A 27,448-nucleotide genomic window follows, 5' to 3' on the forward strand; every position below is an offset into this window, starting at 1 on the left:
TTGACAGTTAACTGCCAATCTTAGTTGGCAGTTAATTTGCATATAGCCCTGATTAGCCAATGAAAAGGGTATCGTCGTATGCCAATTACCATTTTTCTCTTTTATTAGTGCTGATTGATTTATTAGAAAGAGGAAGGGAGAGGGATAGAGAGTTAGAAACATTGATGAGAGAGAAACATCGATCAGCTACCCCCTGAACACCCCCTACTGGGGATGTGCCCATAGCCAAGGTACATGCCCTTGACCGGAATCAAACCTGGGACCCTTGAGTCTGCAGGCCGATGCTCTATCCACTGAGCCAAACCATCCAGAACTGAACAGCTCTTCCTTGAAGCACTTTATTTACTGGGGTACTAAGTATGCACATTAGTTAAGTTTCTTCCTATCTCCCTGATTGTTTCTTCTGTGCCTCCTTCGCCCTATCCCTCTTGACCTCTCACACGGAGTGTGCCAGAGCTCAGGGTGGTCTCTATACTTACCCACTGGTGATTGTGCTGGTTATTTAGTTCCTGAGTCTCACTTTCAAGCTACTCTTTTTTACTAAGCTTGGGATTCTGTCAACCACAGCTCTCCTTTGCCAGCTGGCCCCACTGAGTTTCTGCCAAGAGGGGACTAAAGAGGTAAACTGGAAGACTAGAAGGCAGAGAAGGAACTTGAATGTCGATGGTTCATCACCCTGGACGAGACAGCTGATTCCAGTAGCAGCAATTTGCCCCAATTAGTAGGGTTTTCCCCCTCCATGTTATCAGAATCAGTCATCTCTGAAACTCCAGGCAGCTGATGCCACCTCCTCTGAGCCTTGTGGGTCTCTCTTTTATGCCTTTATATTTTATTAATTCCAACCCCTCCCCTCCTTTCCCCAGTTAAGAATGGTAGCTGCTTCCTCAAGTAACAACTTCTTATGGCTTTTTAGGTTCACAAATACCTGTTTAATATGGACTTATAGTATATCCCCCAGTTAGGATAATCAGTGCGGTTTCTGGTTCCTAATGGTACTCTGACAAATACTGTGATCTCATCAAGCGACATAGTTCAAAATATGACCTCCATGCTGATGATTTCCAGACCTTTCTTCTAAACTCCACACTTTTACCAAGTCAAATGGCACAAAATTTGCATTTTTTGCAGTATTACATGATTGGATATCAGCAATTACATATGGTTCAACACTAATAAAAAACAAGGCACTTTAAATCTGACCATTCCATAGCAGAATTTCTCCCCATCAATTTTTTTTTTTTTTTTTTACTTCCCATCTCAGTTTGATGGTGTGTTTACCCATTTTGATTGCTCAGGCCAAAAACCTTGATGTCTTCCTCACCTCTCTGACTACACCTGCAATTCAATTTGTGAACAAATACACACTGGCCTTGCTTTCAAAATATATGACAAACCTGGTCATTTATCACTGTCCTCACCACTGGCCTAGACTGAATCAGTATCAACTCTCATCCAGTTTATTGGGAAAGCCTCCTGACTACTCTTTCTCTATATACACTTACAGCTATTCTCATCCAAGAAGATGGATGCTCCTTTTACATCAATCCCACTCCTCTGCTCAAAACCTTCCTTTGGCTTTGATTTTACTTAAAGTAAAAATTCCACCACCAGTTATCTCTTAGGTATTACTTGGACATGCCAGGCACACTCTTACTTTAAGGCCATTATGCTAGAACTAGAGGCCCAGTGCACGGATTCATGCACCAGTGGGGTCCCTCAGCCAGGCCTGTGGGGATCGGGCTGAAACTGACGCTCTGACATCCCCTGAGGGGTCCTGGATTGAGAGAGGGTGGTTCTCAGGTGATGCATCCCAGAATCAGGCTCCCTCCTCTCTGGTTCTGGTGAGTCACCCAAGAACTGCAGCTGCCAAGTCACTGCAACTCAGCAGCTCCTGCATTGAGCGTCTGCCCCCTGATGGTCAGTGTGGGTCATAGCTATCGGTTGAAGCATCTGCCCCCTGGTGGTCATTGCCCATCACAGCTACTGGTAGGATGGTCAAACAGTCAGATGGTCACTTAGGCTTTTATATATATAGATTAGTGGAATGTTCTCCCTCCAGAGATCTGCCTGGATAATTTTCTCACTTCTTTCAAGACTTTGGAAATATCACCTTCTCAATGGGGCCTACCCTAACCACTCTAAAAAAAAAAAAAAAATGCAACCACCCACACTCCCATTTACCTTGCTTTGTATTTTGGTTTGTTTGCTTGTTTAGTTTTTTCCTCACAACTAATACATTGGCCAGAAAATGGCACATGTAACTTCCTATCACAGTGGTGAGAACTTAGCCATATGAGCACACCTAATTGCAAGGGCACCAGGGAAATATAATCTAGCTGTATGCCCAGGAAGGTAGGAAATAAAATTCTGGTGGACAGCTGGTTAACTCTGCCACATAGCTAGCTAATTGCCTAGATTTGTTGTTCACTATTTGTTTCCCTAAAAAACGCAGTCTCCATGAGGATGAGAGATTTTGTAAAGTTTGTTTATTGATTTATCCCATGAACCTGGATTAGTATAGTCAACAGAGTCATGACTGACCTAGAGCAGTCACTCAAAAATATTTGTGTAATAAATGAATCAGTATCAGATGTTGTGTGGGATAGAAAAGAAGGAGAAAGGATAACCCATAAACTTGGAGCATTTGTTCTTTTTCTGAGGCACAAAACATTCCTATGAATATACAAGTAAAAAGACGAAGCACGTAAATTGACAAGTGGTAATAGGGCATACTGTGTGCATAAGTGTTGAGAGAATTCTTAGCCAAGGGAAAGGTCCAGCTTTGGTTAAGGTCAGAAAAAGGGTGTTGGATTTGGTTTAGATTAGTGAAAATCTATAAATGCCATCCTGTGGTTTTCAAATTGCTCCTGGAACTCCAGGACTCTTAAGAGCTATTTTATAAGTTCTTGAAATAACAAAATATTTCTATAAAATTAATTTTAAAACTTCTCTTTTTAGTAATTGTTATGCAAGTAACAGTGTTAAATGATTATATCATTTATCCTTATAATCCTATAAAATGGTATCTTTATTACTTTTTTTAACTAAGTGTTTGAGAAAATAGAACTTTTAATTTCAACAATAAATTTTAGAATTTTCTCCATGAGGATTTCTGAAGGTTTATTGCTAGATATCAGCCACACTTCTTTTGTTGCTATTGTAAATGAAATATTTTTTTACTTTAGTTACACTTTTAATTTAGCTATGTAACTATACAGCATGTAGGTATTCTACATATGTGTATTGATCTTGTATCCATAAACCTTTTAAGCAAGTCTATGAATTATATTAATTTGGTGATTTATTCTCTAATGTCATGCAGATGTTCATAAGATCACAAAAAATAACATTTTTACCTCTTTCCAGCCAATTCTTACATTTCATTTCAAGTTGTTTCATTTCATTTCAGATATTTGCTAAAGATAATGAAGACATATGTTAAGATAGTTAATACAAGTGAAAATAGCTGGCTGGCATCCTAGATTAGTTCCTGAATGTTAAAGAATACATTTTAAGATATTTAGGGATTTGGAGGATTGTTTTGATCATGTTAATTTCCTTTCCCTTTCTCACTTTTTTAAAAAATTCTCACCCTAGGATATTTTCCACTGATTTTTTTTCTTTTTTTAATTCTTTATTGTTTAAAGTATTACATATAGTATTACATATGTCTCCTTTTTTCCCCACTGATTTTTAAGGAGAGTGGAAAAGAGAGGGAAAGATAGAGAGAAACATCAATGTGAGAGAAACACATTGATTGGTTACCTCCTGCACACACTCAGGGACCGGCCTGGGGAGGAGCCTGCAACCAAGGTACTTGTCCTTAACCAGAATCAAACCCAGGACCCTTCGGTCCATAGGCCGAAGCTCTACCTACTGAGCCAAACCAGCTAGGGCCCCTTTCTCTCTTTTTAAAGTGGTTTCATATTTGTTGCTTTTACTTGGGACTGAATAATGACATTTCATTAATTTTCTTAGTTATAACAATTAAATTGATTTTCTATTTTCCTTTTTATGGGTCAACACTGTGAGTTGGACCCAAACTATTATTCCAGATCCACCTTACTAAGAGAAAATTGATTTTGTTTGGGTATAAAGAGGTTATGCAGATCATAAGTTAGACGGTTCCCCAACTCCTAGGATGAATTTTAATTAGTTTTAAACAAAGTATAGTAATTCTATTTTCTCTCTCAGTGGTTGGTTTAGACATGCATGAAAAAAATGACTCTGGCCAATGACACATAAAGTATATTCTACTTAGAGGACTGGCCAAAGAACATGGCAGGGACTCATCCCATTTTTTTATTTTTTTGAATAGTTCTTGTACTACTCTCTTGTAACTATGCAAGGAATCACCCACACACTGCACATTGCAGTGAGGAAAGTGAGTGGAACCTGGTTCCTTGCTAACATGGTGGTGCTCCGGAAATAACCCTGAAAACATCCCACCCCTGGCCTTCCTGTTTGTGGAATAGCATGTACTACTTTTGTTGGCTTCTCTCTTACTGGAAGCCAAAGGCATCCTAATGTTAAACCAACCTTGTATTCCACAACACACCCTACCTGATCCTGGTATGTTATATCTATATATATAAAAGCCTAAGAGACCAGCAGGTAGCTATGACGCTCACTGACCACGAGGGGGCAGACGCTCAACGCAGGAGCTTCTGAGCTGCTGTGACTTGCAGCTGTGGTTCTCAGGTGACTCACCCAGAACCAGAGAGAAGGGAGCCCAATTCCGAGGTCCGTCACCCAAGAACTGCCCTCTCACAAACCGGGACTCCTCGGGGGATATCAGAGAGCTGGTTTTGGCCCGATCCCTGCAGGCCAGGCTGAGGGATCTCACTGGTGCACGAATCCCTGCACCAGGCCTCTAGTTTTTTTTATATCATCCAAGATTCAAACTGGTCAAATTTTCCATAGAAACTTGTATCCATATTCAGAGTGAGATTGTGCTATAATTTCTCTTTTTATACTGCCAATGTTCAAAGTCATAATAGTGTCATAAAATGAGATGGAAAAGTCTCCTGCTTGTTTTATTTTTTTGACATGTGTATCAAACTGGAATTGCTTATTCCTTGACTATTGGCTTAACTCGACTCACTGTCCAAGGCTAATTTTTATGGCAGTTTGTGTGTATATTTGTGTGTGTGATTTTTGCAGGAGGAGAAGTATTTTAACTAATTTTATTTTTTAAAATATATTTTTATTGATTTCAGAGAGGGAGGGAGAGGGAGAGAGAGACAGAGACATCAATGCTGAGAGAATCATTGATTGGCTGCCTCCTGCATGCCACCCACTAGGGATTGAGCCTGCAACTCAGGCATATGCCCTAACTGGGAATCAAACCTTGACCTCCTGCTTCATAGGTTGATGCTCAACCACTGAGCCACAGCAGCGAGGCTATATTTTGAGTTGGATTCTCAGATAATTATTTTTTAAATCTGCTTTTATATTACATAGAGCCTATTAATTTCTGCCTACATAGCAATTTGGTTGTATCCAGTTCAATTTGATATGTGTTTATATTTACATTCACTTCTAAATATTTTCCAACTTCTACTATGATATCTAATTTGACCAATAAGTCATTTAGGAATTTGATTTGTTGTTGTTAATATTGGAGTAAGCCAGCAACTGGCAGTCAGGATTTGGTCCCAGGTTTTCTGGCCCACAGTCTGTGTCCCTAACCATTAGAAAACACTTCCTTTCCACCATCCTGGCTTTGCCTTTCTTCATCTACAGAACATTGGATTATCCATTTCCTCCCTTGAGATGAAATTTGCACATATATTTTTGGTTGTAATCTATCCAGTATTTCCATATGTGTGCAGTGGAGATCAGTTCCTGTTAAGTCAGCCACTGTGTGGCAGAAACTAGAACTTACCCAAACTTATATTTCAAATGCTAATTTTTCTATTACTAGTAAGAACTTATTATAATTCTAGATAGTCAAATATTGTTTTAAAACCTTTTAATGCTCTTGCGATAAATTGGATGGAGTCAGTGAAAATCTAGTGGAAAACTTGAAAAAAATTATTCTGAAATTCCATTTTTATTTGGTTCCCTTGGAATCTAGGAGTCTAGGTGAGTTTTTTGTAGGGTGATGTTTATATCCACTTAACCTAATGTGGTTCTATGACATTGATACAATATAATAAGAAAGATGGCCTCGTTAAGTGTGGGTAGATCCAAAGTCAAGTTTATAAGTAAAATAGAATAAACTGGATCTACTAGCTTTTAAAATGCATCCATAAAATTGATTTCAGATGAACATTTTTTCTTCCAGAAAATTAAAAACACATCCTCAGGCCATTTTGCTTTCTTTCAGAATTTCTCTGTTAAGCAGGCACTGCAAGGACTTGTTTTTCCTTACATTATTTCTAGGAAATGTGAAGCTCAGTATCTAAGATCCATTCCCTGATGAAGAATCCAGGGTACTATTTAAATACAGCTTATTGTAAGGAAATATCACTCTAATACTGGGTTTTCTTTATGAAACAAGATCTTTTTCAGAAATACACGTGTAAAGAAACACCATATTTTTGGAGTAAAATTTGAGCCTCCTTTGGGTTTTATTCCTTTTTTCAAATACAGTGTAGATTTAGAGCAGGGGTAGGAAAATGTCACATTCTTTCATCTCAGTCTGTACCATATCTTTACATAAGTAGTTTTAAATGACATTGGTGGAAGCCACACAGACAGAATGGAGAATGCTGGGTATATATATTTTTCTCTTAATTTTTTTTCTTTCATTGTCACTGTGAGGATGATATTTTCTTTAGCTACAAAGCTGAACAATTACATAGTCTTAGAGAAAGTAAAATAATGACTTCAAGTAATTTTTAATATAGTAGAACCTCATTTATTTGACCTATAAAATAATTAGAAAACTGATGAATGGACAGTGCTTAACATGATGTTTCTTATGCCCTATGGATCAGGAATAATTTCACTGAGTGACTTTAAGAATCAAACTATATATGGGATAATATTTAAAATCTGTAGGAAAGCACATTGCTTTCAAATATTCAGAATATACATAATCAATACTCTGGTTGTAAATACGTCTATTCAAAATGTACTCCTTTAGAACTATGGTGACCTAGATTTAAGTTAGTGGCTATATCTAAAAACAAGTAATTGGGAATGTGCTGAACTCTATCATTCTTCAGATGTCCTATGAATTTAAACTGACTATAAGTCAGTTATATTCTATTACATTAATACAATATAAACTCACAAGCTTATATAATATTAATTAACATTGCTATATGCCTGTTGTTCAATTTCTTTAAGAAATGGTTATTTACTAACTTCTTGTTATAACTTGTTATAACTTAAAAACTCATTGTGGAGAAGCTGAAGAAAGCTTGGGTCTTCACCTATGATCTTTCTCCAGGCTCTCTCACTCTCTGCACAGAATTCAGAATCAATACCTAGTTCCATCTAGTCAAGCCAGTGAAATAGAAAACATCATTTCTGCCTTCCTGCCTCAGAAATGCTGTAAGAAAATGAGTCATCACCTTCTCCATTAGTTTAAGGATCTGTTCATGAAAAATCAATATATATATATATATATATATATATATATATATATATATATATATATATATTACTAAAAGCTTTACATTCATTTGTATTTTAACTACCTCTGAAATGTATAAATACTCTTAAAACAATATCTGAGTGCTTTGCTCAATGTGTATGTGTCTGCTACACAAATGACTTATTTTTGTCAGGGATCTTTGGATTTTCAGAAGAATTTCACATAAAGAACAGTTTTTAAATATGAATCATTTGCAGCCTTTGCAAGGAATTTTACAAACCACAGATCTGTTGGTTGGGGAGTTGGGGGTGAGGTTTTATGATATAAGAAAATATCAGAGCTTCTCATGCTAGTGGAGTATTTGGACACATGGTTCATGCCAGGTGGTGCACAATAAATGAAACAAGACTGTTGACAAGAGAAAGATTATTGTACCAAGTGGAACTGCTGTACCTCAACATGGTAGATTTAGTCTGTACTATTAGTAATGTCTGTATTTCAGTCACAATGAATCATGTTTGTACCTTCAACCAATCTTTCAAGGATTACAAAAGAAACAGTTAGTGGGTATGTTAATTGATCTGCTTTTGACTCACTGGGAACCTATTTATAAGACAATTGAAAGAAAAACCTCAGTCCCTGACATCAAAGAGTATCAATATGGCATGACTGTTTTCTTTGTGTTAAATGTTTAAAATGAAGTAATTGCACTTTTAGCTTAATAAATCTCTCCCCTTTTGAAATATCCTTCTCCATCTCCCCTTTGCTAATGGATTTATATTCTCATAACTAAGGAAGAAACTCATGATACTTGTGTGTGCACTTTACATGGCCCTGCAAAATTGGAAAAAAAACCCACTTAACATACTCATCTGGCCAAAGTAAGGGCTAGAAACTGCCTATTCCAGTGCATGGATGGGGTTAATTTCATGTGACATTCATAGCATGACAATAGTCATGGGCAGATTAAGTTATATAACTGTGGGAATTTGGGAAGAAAACCTTGGTGTTTGTATTATATATCATAACATTAAAATCAGTATATTTTCTATTTATCCATGGAAGAAACATGAGTGTCGGCCTGCATTATCCCATGAACTACTGTTCTCGCCAGACATGGTAGTGGAGGTTAGAACTATTTGCTTTAGTAAGCAAGTCACCCTTGCACTGCCACAACAATGAATCAGTCTTTATTGAAACTTGCTTAATTTCCATCTCCAGCAATACATGGGTTTGGAAGCTCTTGTTGTTTAAAACCATAAACATGAAGAAGAAGATAGAGAAGAAATCATATAAAGCAACATAAGAGGTTAAGAGGCATTGAAGTGAGAGCCCTTTGGTAAGTACGGTAAAAAAAAAAATTGAGGGAGAAAGATAAGTCTGCCCCCTGCTGTGTGCAGAGCCCTGAATGTTAAAGGAGAGAACAATTTGAGCAGCAGAGCTGGAGTTGAGCACAGACCTCAGAGGTGTGCGCCTTGCCATTTTCTATGTGATCTTGGCGGAGTTGGCTAGCCTCTCTGATTTTTGTTTCCTAGATTTAAAATGGGGTAATACTTGTACCAGGGACTCACCTACGCCTCAACATGCCAAGCACCCTCTGTCTTAAGGCTACTGGGCCTCCAGAGAGTTTCATGCCTCACCCCCATATTTTCTTCAATCCTGCCCAAATGTCACCCACCTTGGCTAAAATGACACCTATCCCTCTGTTTCCCATTTTCTGAATTATTTTTAACTATAGCATTATACATTTATTTTGGTTGCCTGCTTCCTACACTAGAACAGAATATCCAAATAGACATGGACATGATGTATTCACTGTGGGAGTCTGGGAAATATTTGCAGAATAAATGATTGAAAGGCTAATGGGTGGATGGATGGATGAATGAATGAATGATTGGAGTGTTATGGAAGAAGGAAGAGTAACTTCATTCAAGCCAAGAGAAGTCAAACCAAACAGGCCATGTAGACTGGGTTAAGAAAGTTGCCTTTCATCCTCCCAAAAAGGAGGTATGACAATCTCCGAGGGTTGTAAAGATTGAGTGACAGAGTCTGGAAAGCAATTCAGCCAAGAATCAATAACATCTTTACTCCATTAATATCAATTACCATCATATTATTAATGAATGGCTCAATTAATCTGTTACCAAATTTGGATCACCATTCAGGTTTTATGGAGGATGCCACTTCCCTTTCCGGAACCTTAGTGTTTTCATAAGAAAATGGAGTGTGGAACACTCAGGTCAGTTGCCACTTAAAACTGTTGCTTATACCCAACCTTCTAGACCAGTTCACTGGAATGATGGTTTTATAAAATCTGACTTCCAGGGATCCTAAAACCTTAGATGCTATGGTCAGTTAAAAGAAGAAGGATTTTGGAGACATGAACAGATTGTCACTTTATTCTCTCTCACTGAATAAGAAAGGGACTCTGGTAGATTGAGTGACTGTACTGGCTTGCAAGCATGGCTCATTTACTAAGTGTCAGCACTGTGTCAAGCATTTATAAATAGTATTGGATCAATCAACATAATCCTCACAAAAGCCTTATGAGATAAGCACTATTTTTATCCCCGTATTATATGGGAGGAAACTGAAGGCCAGAGAGTCTCGATGAAACAATTTGCCCACAGTGCCACAGTTAGCCACAGGAAGTAGCAGAGGCAGATTAAGAAGTCAGTCTGGTGGGTTCTAGAGCTAGCACTGATGAGCCCTGTTACCCTGCTCTCTTCTCTGAGGAAAGTGAGAATCAGAGAAGTTAAGCAAATTGACAAAGTCACACAGCTGTGAAGATTTCCAGTCTGGAGTTAAGCTCAAGGATGCAACACCCAAGCTCATGTTGTCAAATTGCCTCCTGACTATTCTTTGTTCTTTATTAATCTTCAATGATTTAGGTGTATTGGAAGCCCCCTCCCCTCCCCCCACACACACTTTAATAAAAGTCAGGATGTATTGCCTTCCAGAATTATATAAGGTGACTCAGACATTCCCTGAATCAGAAGGGTCATGGAACAAAAACTTTTGGTTTATATAATCTAGCAAGATTTCAAGTTTTCATTCTCTCTCACATGATATAACGCACAGACATTTGCAAGTAACCATGCAGCTTATAAACACCCATTATCGGTTCTTCCTAAAGAGACTTTGCCTTGAAAGTAATCCTTGCAGTTAATCCTCAGCACTTCTCTCCAAAGCATGAGAAAGAGAGGAAAATGTCAGTGTTGGGTGACAGAAACGATTAACTGGAGTAGTTCTTTTACTTCTGGAATGAGAAAATTCAAACCTTAGAGAGACTTTCTCAAATGAGCTATATGATAATAGCATTTCTGACTTTTAAGGATCTTGGACAAGATGTTCATTTGGAACTTAGCTAATAAAAAGAGAAACATAGCAAAGATCCAGTTCCTTCAAGAAATTACTTAATGGGAGAATTGGCTCAAAAACATGATAAGTGTGGTTCTCTCTTTTCAAGCCAACAGACATGGCTTATAATGTTAGTATCAGCTTCCCAAACACATGTGTTTCAGCTTGCTTTACCAGGCCCCATCTGGTCTTTATTGCTATAAGGTATATCCAGTTGCTACTGTTTAAGCATCCTGTAGTCATGAGAAGAAAAAAAAATTATAAACCCAACCAGAAATCATTCTGGTCAATTTTTTTTAAATGATACATTACATCTCCTTTTGATAGAACTTTCTAGGTTCCCATTAAGAGTTATTAAGCCATTATCAAACCAAGCCAATGCCTCAGAACATTTCCCGGCCATACGCTAACAATTAAGAATGAATCTTCTCATTGCAAGCAATTGCCATTACCTCATCCTTGTCCAAGTAGAATTTTCCCTCCTCCTTTGATGAGAGTAGTGCCAAGTATCTTAGTCCAGCAGATACCATTGCCTTTTCACTCTGACAATCAAGAGAACTCTTTACTAAACACAAAACTTTGATATATGTAGCCATCACTAGACCTCAAAGCCAAGATGCCATATTATATATTGAGCTAGAGAGAATCTCTCATCAAGAGTTGTTAACCTCTCCATGTCTCAGTTATTCCCAGGACATTCCTGAATACTGTGGGAGGCTCATGGCAGCTGACAGGAAGAAAGCATGGAGGCATTCTTTATGCACATAAGGGCATGTTTTACTTTCCTGCAAAAAGGATCTTTCCACACTCTGAGAAAGAGAAATGTAAGCAAGAGAGCTGAGATTTTAATTTTTCTTTTTGAAAAAATCTGGAATTTGGTGCTGTCTTTTAAGAAATATTCCATCAGCTCTAATTACTGTTGGAAATGATTCTATTGGAACTAGTTGGTAATTCAATACAGCATTCCTCTCCAGACCACCAGTTCAGAATTGGCTTCATGAGAAAGAATGAGTTATTATCTATGGCGTCTACCTGCCAGAATGAGATAGGCTAGGGGAATTGACCAGTCTCCACATAGGAGTGCAGGGCCATGTGAGTCAAATGTCATTAGTATCAAGGCTTTATACTCATCCTCTCCTCGCTACCTCCCACTGCCCTCAGCAGCACCAAAGCCAAGAAATGGTTGAGATAAAAACTAAATCATTATTTTTTTGTTCCATGTGTGGTCCTATCTATTAGAGATATCCAAGAAAATAATCATTAACAGTTATCATTCATATGTAAATCCCAAGAATTTACTTCTGCCAAGCCAGTGTGTTGGTATATCTAAGGTCAGATATTTAAACCTCTGGCTCTCCACCCACATACATATCAATCGAAATGAAAACAGACAAAACTATAAAACCAGTATAGGAAGTTTAACAAAATGCAAAACTAAAAACTTTTAAAAATATCTATTAAATGTTTTTCTAGTTTTTAGGAACTTATGCTTTGCTTATATCCCAAACATATGCATAGGCTGCATAATGGATATGACAACTAAAGATGAGAGTCTCAGCATGTTGAAAAAGTTCTGAATATAAAACCCAGAAATCTGAGGTCAAGGTGTGACTCAGTCAGGAGCTAGGGAACTTGGGTAAGTGAATGACCTTCATGCTCTCTCTATTTTCCCACCCTTAAACTAGTGACAATACTTACTCCTTGAGAGGTAGGAAATATGATGTGACTTGCTATAAGGACACATCTTTGCTAAAGATATAGTGCCATACAAATATTAGGTCTTAATATGTTAGAATTTAGGTCCTTGCCCTGGTCAGATAGCTCAGTTGGTTAGAGTCTCAATACTCCAAATTTGTAGATTCCATCCCAATCAGGGGTCAGGGCACATAGGAGAAACAATCAATGAATACATAAATAAGTGGATCAGAAAATTGATGTTTTATTCTCTTATTTTCCTTACCTCTCTCTCTCTCAAATTAATAAATAATTTTTAAAAATTAAGTCCTTTTTTGTATCTTATTTTGAAAAAATTTAAAAAAGATTCTTTGTGTTTTCCAGTTTGTTTAAGCATAAAATTACAAACAATGGTTAGCCATTTTTTTCAGTACACTTTAATTAGGGTTATCTTAATATATATTCTTAGTAATAATATTATTAATTAATGCATATTAATGTATATGCATTCTTATGATAAATACCATGTTTATCATAAGAGGTGGCCATGTGTCAAGCAATATTCTCAGTACATAAGTTTTATGAAAACTTATGTAACTCTCACCACAAACCAAAAAGGTAGATATTATTATATCTGTTTTTTGTGTTTTTTTTTAATATGAGGAAATCAAGGTTCAGGGGTGAATCTAAGATTATATAGCTAGTAAATGGCAGAGTTTGGGTTTAAAATGAAGCTACGTGCTTCAGAATATATATGAATTACTCAATTATATTGCCTTTTCATAAGTGCAAATTTTTAAAGAATGAGCCTGGTTAGGGAGGCAAAGCTATTTCATGTTTTTGTTTTAATGCTTTTGTTCATTCACTCAATCTTGCATTGTGTTAGGCATTAAGAATACACAGTCATGTTGCTCTCCCTAATGGGGAGGCAGATGAGAAATATAAAAACAAATAAGCAAAAAAAAAACAAAACAAAAAAAAAAAAAAAAACAGAGGAGATCTGTGCTCCCAGGAAAACGAACCTAGATTACACAGTAGAGATGCTTGTTTTGATGAAGACTTCTTCAAGAAAATGATACTTGAACCAAGATTGGAATGTCAAGAACAAGTCCATCTGGTATTCCAGGCAGAGGGAACTGCAAGGGCAAAGACCCTGACTTGCGAATGAGTTGGGGTTTTTTTTGAAATTTTCCCAACACAGGTAGAAGCAGGTGGCTGCTATAGATTGAATGTTTGTATCCTCCCACAATTCATCTGTTGAAAACTTAACTCCGAGTGTGATGGCACTTGGGGTGGAGCTTTGGTAGGTGAATAGGTCATAAGGGCCGAGTCCTCTTGAATGGAATTGTGCCCTTTTAAAAGAGCCCCTAGAGAGCCTCCTCATTTCTTCTCCCCTTCTACCCTGTAAGGTTACAATGAGAAGACACTCTCAATGAGGAAGCTGGTCTCCATCAGACACTGAATCTGCTTGAGCCTTAATCTTAGACTTCCCAATCTCCACAACTGTGAGAAACAAAATTCTGTAGTTTATAAGTCATCCAGTTTATGCAATTTGTTATAGCAATCTGAATGGACTAAAATAGGTGGTAAAGGAAGAAAATGGAGGAATACAAGCAAGAAGCATAATGTTCTTAAGGAACAAATGATGGTCCATATGACTGAGAGCAAGGATAAGAAGTGGCTGCAAGGTCAGGTTGAGGCAGACATAGCAGGGCCTTGAAAGCCAAGCTCAGCACTGAAGAACAATTGACAGCGAACTAATGTTTTCAGCAGTTGTGTGACATTATCAGATATGTTTCACATGTTTTGAAAACTTACTTTGTCGGCCAAGCAGATAAACAAATGGAAATCATAAGAAGGAAAAAAAGAGAGAGTAGTCATTTTGCAAATAGCACAGGCGAGAGATGGTTTCCTACTTTACTTGACTAAGGTGGTGGTGATGAAAATAGTGAAATGTGGATGCATTTGAGATATATTTTGGATGTAAAATTGACAAGGCTTGGCAGAAGTGAGAAGGAAGGAGGTATTAAGGATGTCTTCTAAGTTCCCAGTTTTTATTAACAAAATAAATATCTCATTCTAAGAGTGCAATAAGTTGAGTTGAAAAATGATGAGTTTTACTGTGGACCAATAAAATATTAAAATATTATATATTAGTAAAGAAAAAAACTTTAAAATCAAATATGAGTTAAATAAATATATATTGAATGATTAAAATAGTTTCCATTTTTCTGACTATGAATCAATATCCCTTACATACATGCACATATAAATTTAAACACTTGAAATGTTATAGATTGAATGTTTGTGTCCCTCCCTTTCTCCCAAACTTCATATATTGACGACTTGAAGCCTCAATTTGATGGCAATTTGAGATGAGGCCTTTGAGAGTTCATAAAAGGTCATAGATGAGGTCATGAGAGTGGGACCCTCATGATAGGATTAGTATCCTTATGAGGAGAGACCACAGAGACACCAGAGAGCACTAGGGTTTCTCTCTCTCTCTCTCTCTCTCTCTCTCTCTCTCTCTCTTCCCCTCTCCCTCTTCCTTTCTCTCTCCATCTCCCTCTCCCTTCTCTCTCTCTCTCTCTCTCTCTCTCTCTCTCTCTCTCTCTCTCTTCCCCTCTCCCTCTTCCTTTCTCTCTCCATCTCCCTCTCCCTTCTCTCTCTCTCTCTCTCTCTCTCTCTCTCTCTCTCTTCCCCTCTCCCTCTTCCTTTCTCTCTCCATCTCCCTCTCCTTCTCCCTCTCCCTCTCCCTCCTCCCTCTCCCTCTCCTTCCTCTCTCTCTCTCTCTCTCTCTCTCTCTCTCTCTCTCTCTCTCTCCCTCTCTCTCCCTCTCTCCACATAAAGAAGAGGTCACATGAGCACTGAAGCACAATGACAGATGCTTATAAGCCAAGAGAAGATACCTCAGAATAAACCTTATTTTTCTGGCCCCTTGATCTTGGACTTCTGGCTTCCAGAACCATAGTATTTATTGTTTAAACTACCTAGTCCAGAGATGGCGAACCTTTTGAGCTCGGCGTGTCAGCATTTTGAAAAACCCTAACTTAACTCCGGTGCCGTGCCACATATAGAAATTTTTTGATATTTGCAACTATAGTAAAACAAAGACTTATATTTTTGATATTTATTTTATATATTTAAATGCCATTTAACAAAGAAAAATCAACCAAAAAAATGGGTTCGCGTTTCACCTCTGACATGTGTGTCATAGGTTCGCCATCACTGACTAGTCCTTACTATTTCATTATGGCAGCCCCCAGGGAATAAGACCCAAGTTTACTGGTGAAGTAGAAATAATCAATTAACACAGTGGTTCTCAACCTTCCTAATGCCTCAACCCTTTAATACAGTTCCTCATATTGTGGTGATCCCCAATTTCATTGTTACAAATTGAACATAAGTAAAGCATAGTGACTAATCACAAAAACAATATGTAATTATATGTGTGTTTTCCAATGATCTTAGGCGACCCCTGTGAAAGGGTCGTTCAACCCTCAAAGGGGTTGCAACCCTCAGGATGAGAACCGCTGAATTAACAAATTTTAGATTCAATTTCATTTGTTTAATTCCCAGATAATTTTATTAGTGATATCATATGAAAGTGATACCATGGAAGTATTTCTATATCCTCTGAACATGGCAATATTCAGGAAATTCCTACCACTCCAGGCCCATTGGCTCCTACTCTGGAAATGTCAGAACAGACATAGTGTATGAGATGGGAGAGAAGAAAGAGACAAATATTCACCCCAATCAATTAATCTCAGTTCATCCAGACAAATTTAAAGGTAGTTTAGTTGTAAAATACATTCCCATATGGATTACCTGTACTGTACCAGGTGATTAGGCTAAGCATCTGCATCTTCCCAGTGCTATTTGCTGGTTAGAGATGACTCAACGGAATGAGAAAATCTTTCTAATAGAAGATTGGTCAGCAAACTTTTTCTATAAAGGACCATATAGTAAATATCTTCAGCTTTGCAGGCCAAATGGTCTCTGTCACACCACTCAGTTCTGTTGTTGCACAGTGAAAGCAGACAAAGAAGTCAAGGAATGGGCATGGTTGTGTTCTAATACAACTTTATTCGCAACCACAGGCAGGAGCCAGAGCTCACGCGAGAGCTATAGTTTGCCAACCTCTGTTATAGAACATTATTTTGATCACATTATATTTTCAGATAATCCACAATTACTTTATACATAGCACAATACGTAGGCAAAAGCTGAAATCATAGAGGATTTGCAATCATTACAAGATATAAGGTATTTATATAAATATGTAGCTGTCTGTTAATATTATTCCCACAGTGCCGTCACCATTCATCTGCCAAAATGTCCCCAGTCTGCCTTTGGGAAACCACTGCTTCCCATCCACAGATCCTGGTGTGGCTCCCATAGTTTGCCTCCCAATACTCTGTGAGTGGCCTGTACTGTGAGAGAAGTATTCTATTTTACTAGTCAAACAAATTTGCTCAAAGATAAGACCAAGTCATGAAACCTTGATTACATATGCATGCTTGGAAAGATAACTTTGTTCTTCCTCTAAAATGAGAGGGAGACTACAAAGATGATACAACTTGGGACTTAAGAATTATCTTCCAAGGCTACAAGAATGAAGTCATCTGAAGTATCAGTGATTAAGATCAGTGAAATAAAAGAACAGAAAGAACATCCAGCATTGCAATGATATAATCTGAGTCCCAGAATCAAGCCTTAAATCACAGAAGCAATAGTAAACTTCTCTTTTTAAAATCCATTAGAAAGTGATTTTTTAATGCTTGGAAGCAAAGGGGTTTGCACAAATTAAATTTCTCTGTAGATATGACAAAATCCCAATGAAATCAGGTAATTTCAAAAAGTAAGACATGCCATTATCATAATTGGACCAATGGCTGACTTGATTAAGTAGAAAGTGAAGAGTCATTTGGGGGCATAGGCTTGTCAGAAAAATTACAGAATGCCAGGCTGCTAGGAAAAGTTTCTCTGTGTTGTGACATCACATTTGCATTATGATATTAAAAGTGCAGAAAACTTCACAGAGACGATGGATTATAGATAAATGGATCATTCCCTAGTGAAGTATAATTCTATGGACAGGCAAAGAATGGAGGCTTTTGAAGTATTAGGGAATACAAGCATGAAGAAAAATAGGAGTGCAAATATACTTGAAGAACAAAGATGGTCCCCGGATATGAGAGACTTCAATATAGCCTGGTTTGACTTTATTGACATGATTAAAAGAAAGATGTTTTAATCGGTAGGGGAAGATGATGAGCCCTAGATGCAGAGTGAAAGTTGCAAAAGAAACAGTCAGCTTCCACTCAAGCACAGCACTGAGAGAAGGGAGGTTTAACCTTGTGTTTTTCATGTCCTTTTGGCAGGCATTGCCAATATTGAGCTGATGATAAGGAATTATAGTCCAATGGACAGTGCAAAACCACCCTCATGATGAGATTGTAAAATGAGATGAAACCCAAGGCCACTGTACATTAAGCCCATCTAATTAATTCCATCTAACCACACATATGTTTTAGCTGATTTTAACTTACTAAAGATGAAACTGAGAGTCCTCATGACTTTCATTAAATTTAATTTTAATTCCTAGCTCTAGAGCCCTGGCCTCATTCCTCAGTTGGTTAAATCCTTGTCCTGATACCTAAGGTTGCAGATTTGATTCCTGGACAGGGCACATACAAGAATAAATAATTAGAACAACAAATCTCCCTCTCCCAAATCAATCAATAATTTAAAAAAATAAATCCTAGTTCTAGAAATAATCTCTCTCTCTCTGTCTATAACCCTTAGAGACCGAGCATTTCCCTGGACCTGACTAATGGTGACAGGTCAGGATCTCTGGCAGGCTAAAGATAACATCTTGACCTAAGTTATGTTTCTGTTCCTGAGCCCTAAGATGGAATAACCCGCTGGCTACTTTCCCATGAGACCAGAAGAACATGGGAAAATAACTCAGAGCTGTCCTCAAGACCTGAGGAAATGATTCATTACCCCTACCTCACCTCTGACCAATCAGCTCCCACAGTGATCCTGAACCCCTAACTCATGGTGTCTTGTTATTTTGTCCTATGAAATCTGTCACCTACACACCACTGGGGAGTTCAGGCTCTGGAGCATTAGCTTCTAGCTCTCCTGGGTGGCACCATTTATGATAAAATAGCCAATATTCTCCACTGCAACTCTTGGTATCTAGTATTTGGCTCTGCCTGTGCTAGAGGGACAAACTCTTTCTGTTCCTTAACAAGGAGACTTTACATTATGTCCTATAGGAGTGTAAGAAGGAATTTAACAACAGAGAAATTTCTGATCATTACAGTGTTTGAGTATTCAATTTCCAGTGATTTCTCATTATAAATTAATGAATTGAAATTCTGATTTTTATGAATTAAGAGAATGAGTTTGGCTAATGTAAGTCTGCCTCTGGAAAATGAAACTATTCTCAGTGAGCCCACAAAGTCCGGTTTCTGAGCCTCCAGATAGGAATAGGATCCAGACCCTGAAACATGGTAAATCCTCTAAGCCAGAATCCCTGGTCTTTCAAAGACACTGAAGAGGGAGCTTGTCTGGTCTATCAGATGGAAACTTCCCAACACAAACACACGTTATTCTGTGTCTATTCCTATGTCTTGTGGATCTGCCCTCTGAGATCTTGGTTCCAGGCTTGTGTCATCCTGCCTTTGACTTGAAAAATAGCTTGTATTTGAATGGAGTCATTTTCCCATCTGATTTCCTGCCTGTGGAAATACAGGTGCCAAATACCTCTTTCATTTTGTACTGTCTCTGTCTGTTTTAGCCTACTGGAGAGGCAAGGAATTCCCAAGACTGGGGAAGTTTGCCTAAATGTTCCTTTTGTTTTCTGTAGTTTTTAATTATTCAATTATTTATTCCAAGTTTCCAAACTTGGTGTTTCCATTGAACACAAAGGACAAAAGCTACTACTGAGGTCACATGGTTCCCTCAAATTTAGAGCCACATTATGTCTGAGGAAGAAAGCTTGACCAGATTTTCAGTTTTTGACTTTTCCATTTAATAATTCTGATTAATGATTAGAGACTTCAAACTCATAGAATTCACTCTTATGCCCACTTAGTCAGAGTTTCACATCGGTAACTATTTCTTCACTAGTTATCCTGTAGTCCAGTTCTCACTTTAGTCTTTATACTGAAAAGTAGATGATGATAATGGCGATCAGACCAAACCACTGGTGAAAAAGAATTTGACCACTGGAATCTGAAATTATATGCTGTTGGTGGATATTTATTTCTGTAATAACAATTCTAAAGCCCTTGTTTGCCATAATATTGGGGCTTTTTCCCCCACAGAGCATTACATCTCTGAGATTACAACTGGGTTTTGTTTTATTCCAATGCCAAAACTAAAATGCTAGATAGATAAGTTAGTGAGTTTAAGCCCCATATAAACATAAGTATGCCAAAGGAGATGTATCCAAAAAAGCTATTATCCTCATAAATGTGTATAGTAGATCAAAAGCGTTCTTAGCAATAAACTAATTATAAATAATCTGTTCTCTTTTGGAGGGAAGGAAATGTTTTGTTTCTAACAGCATCAAACAGTCATCTTGAATTTTATTAAGGAAATGGTTATTACTTCCACAAAGTACCAATCACTATTTTTAGAAAGTATATACTCCCATATGAACACCAATGTTTATTGCAGTAGGTTGATTGGAAAAGCAAAAGGCAAAGGAAGAATGTGCTCATACCCGTAGCTGCTATAAGAGCCACACTACCTGAGAGGTGGTGGTAGGCCTATGGTGGTAGGTCAGGCCATACAGATATCTATACTGGCTGGTGAGCAGCATCTCATCCCAAGTCCTAGTATTCATAGCTGGTTTATGTGTGCCGCCACCTCAACTCCATCTCCATTTTTTGCTCTTACTAAAAATGAATGTTCTAATTATACAAATAAAATTTCTCACCTCAGAGGTAAAAATGACAGCTCAAGGTTGTCGATTAGTTATGGTTTCAGTAGAAATGAAAAATGCTTGTGAGCTTTTCACCAATTCAAAGCTATCTTGTCACCAATTCAAAGGTGCAGAAAAGAAATGACCAGTGACACCTTTTAAATTATTCTCAGGATATATATATATATGTTTTAGATGGGTCCTTAAATACATTTGATAAGGTATTCCAGAAATATCAATTTAAAAAGTTGCCAAGCCCACAATGTACCAAAGCTTCCAGCACATCTCTTTTGAAGAGGAGGGAAAAGCCAATAGTATTTTACCCAGTCTCCACTTGGACAGTTTTTGGTTGACCATAATTATTGCTTGAACTCCTCTGATTTTCTCTCCATTCACTCATTTATTCTATAAATATTTATTGAGTGCCTTTAATTTTTCAGACATTTTTCTAGGGATTTGGGACATAGTCAATGATTAAAGCAGAGTTTGCTGCTCTCATTGAATATTCACATTTGGGTCAGAGTGAAATGAGGAAGTCAAACACTAAACATAAATATAATAGATAAGTCATGTGGTCATTGAGATGATAAGCAATGTGTAATAAAAGATGTTTGAAAATGCAAGGGCTGGCAGTTAATAGAAGTTTTAACATGGTATTCATTATAAACCTCATTGAGAAGGTAAAATTAGAACAAAGATGCCAAAGAGTCAGCAGTAAACTAAGTTCACGAGAAAAGATGTTCAATATTATAAGCCATCAGGGGAATGCAAATCAAAACCATATGCGATTCTCCTTCACACCTACTGGGCTATAATAAAAAAGACAGATAATAACAAGTGTTAGCAAGGATGGGGAGAAATTGGAATCCTCATTTATTGCTAGTGGAAATATAAACTGCTGCAGATGCTTTGGAGAACAGTCTGGAAATTCCTCAGAAGTTAGGTATAGATGCTATATGCCCCATGAATTTCACTTGTAGAGAATTGAAAATTCAAGAGAAATGAAAACATATGTCTACACAAAATTGTGTATATGAATGTTTATAGTAGCATTATACATGATAGCCAATAAATGGAAAAAAAAACAAATGTTCATCAGTCAATGAATGGATGGATAAAATGTGGTATATCAATACCGTGGCATATTATTCACTAATGAAAAGAAGTAGTGACACATACTGTAACATGGATGAACCTTGAAAACATGTTAAGTGAAAGAAACCAGTCACAAAGGACTACATATTAAATTTTTCTACTTCTATGAAATGCCCATAAAGGGCAAGTCTGTAAAGGTAGAAAGTAGATAATTTGATAATTCCCTAGGGTTTGAGGTGGGGAAAAGTGGTTATAAAAATTCATTCATTGTGATTGTTGCACAACTTTGTGAATATATTAAAATCATTGAATGGTATACTTTAGATGGTGAATTGCATGGCATATGAATTATATAGCTCAATAAAGCTATTTTGTACATATATATGCATATACATAGGTATACATCTGCATATATGAGTGTGTATACATACACAAAATAATTGAGTAGGTGGATATTTGACAAGATGAGAAGAGTGCATTTTACGCACACTAACAGCTACATCGAAGAACCAAGTTAGAGACAGAGAAGAGGGAGAGTAGCTACCATAACTGGTGCAGAGAAAATAGTGAGAAAATAGAAGAGGACAGAGAGGGGGCAGAGGCCTGGTTTTAGTAAAGATTATGGTAAAGAAAGTGGGGAGCATTGTACATTTTTAGAAGAGGTGTGGCATGGCCTAATCAGTGATGGCGAACCTATGACACGCGTGTCAGAGGTGACACACGAACTCATTTTTTTGGTTGATTTTTCTTTGTTAAATGGCATTTAAATATATAAAATAAATATCAAAAATGTAAGTTTGTTTTACTATGGTTGCAAATATAAAAAAATTTCTATATGTGACACGGCACCAGAATTAAGTTAGGGTTTTTCAAAATGCTGACACGCTGAGCTCAAAATGTTCACCATCACTGGTCTAAATCATGCTTTTAAAGGATATCCTTGGTCTCCCAAGACATTTCCCAAGGATAGAGAAAACTGTTGTTAGGTTATAAAATAATCCAGATAAGAAGGTCAGACCAATAGGATTTGCTGATGGGTTTTATATGAGGCATGAAAGAATAAGAAGAATCAAGGATGACTCCAAAATTTTTAGTCTGGGCAACTGGCAGGATGAGAGTACCACAACCATATAAGGAAGGACTAGATGGAGCAGGTGTGAGTGTATGAAAACCAGGAATTAGTTTAGGGGATATTGAGTTACCTAGACATCTGAGTAGATAGAGGAAGTAGCCTGATGTTGAGTAAATGGAAGCCTTCCTGTATTTTTTCTTTTCAGAGTGATTGCAATGCCCAGAAAACATCGTTTACAATATCTTTAATAATACTTACATTTCCTTAGGAGAAACAATCAACTTAGGTTGCACTCCTATTGCTAAACAAAAGCATTGGGAAATTCCAAGTGATGGGAAACATTATAATAAGGACATTGGTACTAACAGTAACAACCATGATGTTTATGCACATGCTCCGCATATTTTTATGTAAAGATGTGGAAGATAAATTACTAATCTTGCTCAAAGGCATAAAACTAAATGAGTGGTCAAGTGATGATTTGAACACAAATCTGACTGTTGTCCAAAGCCCCCATTCTTGTACAAAACAGCACTGAAATACAATTTGGGAGCCCTGAGTCACAGACCAGAAACCTCTATTACTCATTTGAGAGGCCTTGGCCAAAGGGACATTTTAGGAATTATAGTCTAAACACTCTGTAATGATTATAAAAATACCTAGTTTATTGATTTTTTTGGAGACTATGTACATTCAAATATAAGGAAGTGCTCTGAATTGCTTTTAGCACTACAAATGTCCAAACTATAGTCACTGAACTCATCGACCTAAACAGCATTGCCCTTGGTGATGCCAATAGCAAAATACTTCTGTGAGGAAATACTGGCATGTGCTGCCACAAGGACTCTGTGTTGTAAAGAGAAGCTTCAGAACAGCCAGATCCTTTTGCTTTATTGGACAGAAGAGGGAATTTTTTTATAGTGAATGATGATGAAAAAGAAATGGATATAAACCAGGGCAAAGTTTAAGGGAAAGGGAAAGCTTAGCAGAAAGACAGATGAAAACTGGCTGGTTAAAGCATGACATTAAATCTGAAGTCATAACACATAGTTCAGGGAAAATGCATTTATTTTCAGAGAAAGATTTAAGCCAGTTTTTAAAATTAGCAGGGAAATTTGTATGCTACTAGAGATTTGTACATTTAAGGAAACTGGAAGCCAAGTGTTATCAAGTTAAGTTAACATTCTTTTTCTGTTCTTTATGGTAGAATACCTGAGAGCAACCTTAAACTTAGGGAACCATCTATCCAGAAGGAAATTAAGAAAATATATGAAAAGGGAGGCTCTTAGTTTTGAAAAGACTATATGAAGTTAAAAAGGAGATGCTTTAAGTTACAAAAGCATAAAAAGACAAAATTAAAGCATATATGTGTAACAATTATTGCTAGTATATATGTGTAAAAATTATTGCTTTCCAAAGCATATGTGATAGTTTAAAATGTTATTGAAATCATGATTTAGAAATATTGCTTTTAAAAAAGATATTGTTGCTGCCCTGACAAGGTAGCTAAATTGATTGGAGCATTGTTCCAATATGCCAAGGCTGTTGGTTCGATCTAGTCAGGGCATATACAAGAGTCAATCAATGAATGCAAAATAAGTGGAGCAACAAATCTCTCTCTCTCTCTCTCTCTCTCTCTCTCTCTCTCTCTCTCTCTCTCATTCTTACTCTTGCTCTCAAATAATTTAAAAATTAAATAAAAGCTGTTGGTGCTTATCTAGTTACTAGGGGCCTGGTGCATGAAATTCATGCACGGGGGTGGGGGGAGGTCCTTCAGCCCAGCCTGCACCTTCTCCAATCCGGGCACCATCGGACATCCCTCTCGCAATCCAGAACTGCTGGCTTCTAACCACTCACCTGCCTGCCTGCCTGATCACCCCTAACCCCTCTGCCTGCCTACCTGATCGCCCCTAATCACCTCTACCTGCCTGCCTGATTGCCCCCAACTGCTCCCCTGCTGGCCTGATCGCCCCTAACTGCCTCTGCCTCAACCCCCGCACCCAGGACCCAGGCTTCCCTCCTCCGGCCAGCCACAGGCACCTGAGACCCGGGCTTCCCTCCCTCTGGCCAGCCACAGGCACTTGGGACTCGGGCCAGCTTCGCCTGGGCCCAGCTTTGTTGGGAAGGATGTCCGGAAGGTCATCCAGAAGACGTCTGGTCTAATTAGCATATTACCCTTTTATTAGTATAGATTCTCTTTGAAAGTACTCCAAACATATCCACAAAAGACTAAACCTGCACATCCGGCTGCTAACACAACTCCAGTGGACACTTGGCCTCTAGGTGTCTTTCAAAGAGGATTCATCTAACATTTTTCATATGATATTCCCACTTATTTTTTGCTAACTAAAATGGAAACATTCTTTCTTGAGCATGACAGGTCTCCTAGGAAAAATTGGGCCTATTATACACTTAATTGATTCAATTTGCCTTTGATTATTTCGCTGACATTCATACAAAAAACAAAGCTATGGCACAAATGATCTAATTATCAAAAAATTCTTGCCACCTGATACAGAGCAAGCAGACAAAATCAATGCTTACCAAGTGCCCATAGTATGGGAAAGTGGTAGCAAATCTAGGAAATGGGTTGTTGTTATTGTGAAATTCTTCTTTGATCATGATTGTGATGATTTTGATAATACCTATTGTGCTGAACCAACCCCTTCCATTTAGCCCAAAAATATGATACACAACTACTCTTTTCTATTTGTTAATGAATGAAGTTACGTATCTGTTTCTGTAGACATCTCTATGAAACATGAGCTAAATATTGCAGCCAATTGTTTTATTTTTGGAAATTCAGTGACAACAATAAATCATCAGAATGGTCTTGGGCAATTCATTTAGTTAAATAGGAAGTTGAACAATTAGGTCTGAGAAAGACAGGCTTCACCAAGCGTTGCCCAGGCCTTAGCTTCAGAAAGTCTGTAGGAAGCAGATGTAAATGAACAAAATTGGGTCACATGAGGGGATGAGAGGAGAGAATTCTGAGATGTCAGCAGGGGAAACAACAGATGATGGTACCACCTCCTTTATTCTAGCACTTGCGTTTACCACTGACAAGTTCAGTCCTACCTCAGTGCCCTTACAAATTGCTGATCACCCTCCCTGGAGTGAGGATGTTAGCGTGGCTGGTTCCATCACATCACTTAAGACTCAGCTACCATATATGTTCCTGTGCAAATTAAATACCCTATAACAAACTGCCCACTGCCCATTTCCTCTCCAGCCCATGGTTCCTGCTTTACTGCACTCACCCACACCTGACTTATTATATACAGGGTGTGGCAAAAGTATGCTTATAGTTAATTGTTTGGAAAATAATACAATAATTAATAAATAATTACATAAGAATAAACCCTGCATTTCAAGTACTTACAACTGCAAACCTACTTTTGCCACCTGCTGAATCCTCCTAAGATACATACTCCACAAGAGCAGAAGCAGTCCTGGAAGTCCCGGGTGAATCAATGAGTGAACAAACAGGTAAGAAAATGAACCATCAAGGTCATTGAAAATGCCTGATTCCAGCTTTTCTGACTTCTTGGTCTCCTTCTTTGTGTCCCTACTCCAATGGGTGTAAAGAGAAGCTCTGAGGCCCATACTATTTCCTCTTCCTAGAGACTACTCACAAAGGGGCAAAGCTTGCCTCTGGGGATTGTAGGCAGGAGTCTGTTTCAGGGGAAATGGGGCTGGCACTGAGCTGGAGGAACCTAAGCTTTGGCTCTGCTTCCTGGTGTGTCCTGGGGAAGCTACTCAACCCCTCTGCCATATGCTAGTAGTTGTCTCCCTCTGAAATGAGAGGGAGGGACTGGCCCCGTGGCTCTTGGTTTGGGAGTGGCACAGGCCACTAGGGAGTATTTTGAGAAACTCTAGTAGTGTTTTGTTTTTGTTTTTTTTCATCTTCAATGTAGTCATTCCCAAGCAATTACATGTTGAAATATATAATACTGTGATTTAACTACCAATTATGCTTACTTCAAAGTACAATTAGGGTATTGTATTGATGTCCAAAATTATGTTTGTGTGTAGATAGGTTACACAATCTATTTAATTCAGGAGAGAAAAGAAATGTTCTCAAAATATGTGTTTTAAAGTAGGAAACTTTGGGACTAGCAACTGGATAACTAGATGACTCCAGGGCAGGGGCAGGGGGTGAAAAGACAAAATACATGGCTTCCTACCTCCTCCTCTGTCAAGTCGCTTCCATATGGCATCATGGTCTCATCTATTGCAAATTCTCAGGCCAGACACACCCATGTGCAGAAACGAATGCAAGTGCACCTTCCGAACACAGACAGCTGCACGAGCTGCAGCTCGGGGTGGTGGCCCCAGCCTGAGGCAGCTCCGCCTAGGCTCAGGGGCTGTGGTCACCAGAAAAGGAGTGGGAGGATGACAGCAGGACAAGCTGTCCAGCTGATAGTGAAATCCTGCAGGACAGTCCAATTTAAACACCCATTCACACTCTCCCCAGCTGTCCCATTGCATCGCTAAAATAGTCAGTCTTCCTTATCAGAGGGTTCCACATCTGTCTGCAAAATGTCTGAAAAAAAATACTACGTTTTTGCTGACATGTATGGTGTAGTTAGGCCTATGATGGTTGCATCTGTACTGAACCTGTATGGGCTGCCTTTTGTTGTCATTATTCCCTAAGTAATGTACTATAGCAACTATTTACATAACATTTATATTGCTTTGGTATTGTAATTAATCTAGAGATGATTTAGGTAGACTGGAGGATGTTATATGC

Source organism: Myotis daubentonii, chromosome 7, assembly GCF_963259705.1.
Source record: "Myotis daubentonii chromosome 7, mMyoDau2.1, whole genome shotgun sequence".
NCBI classification, from domain to species: domain Eukaryota; kingdom Metazoa; phylum Chordata; class Mammalia; order Chiroptera; family Vespertilionidae; genus Myotis; species Myotis daubentonii.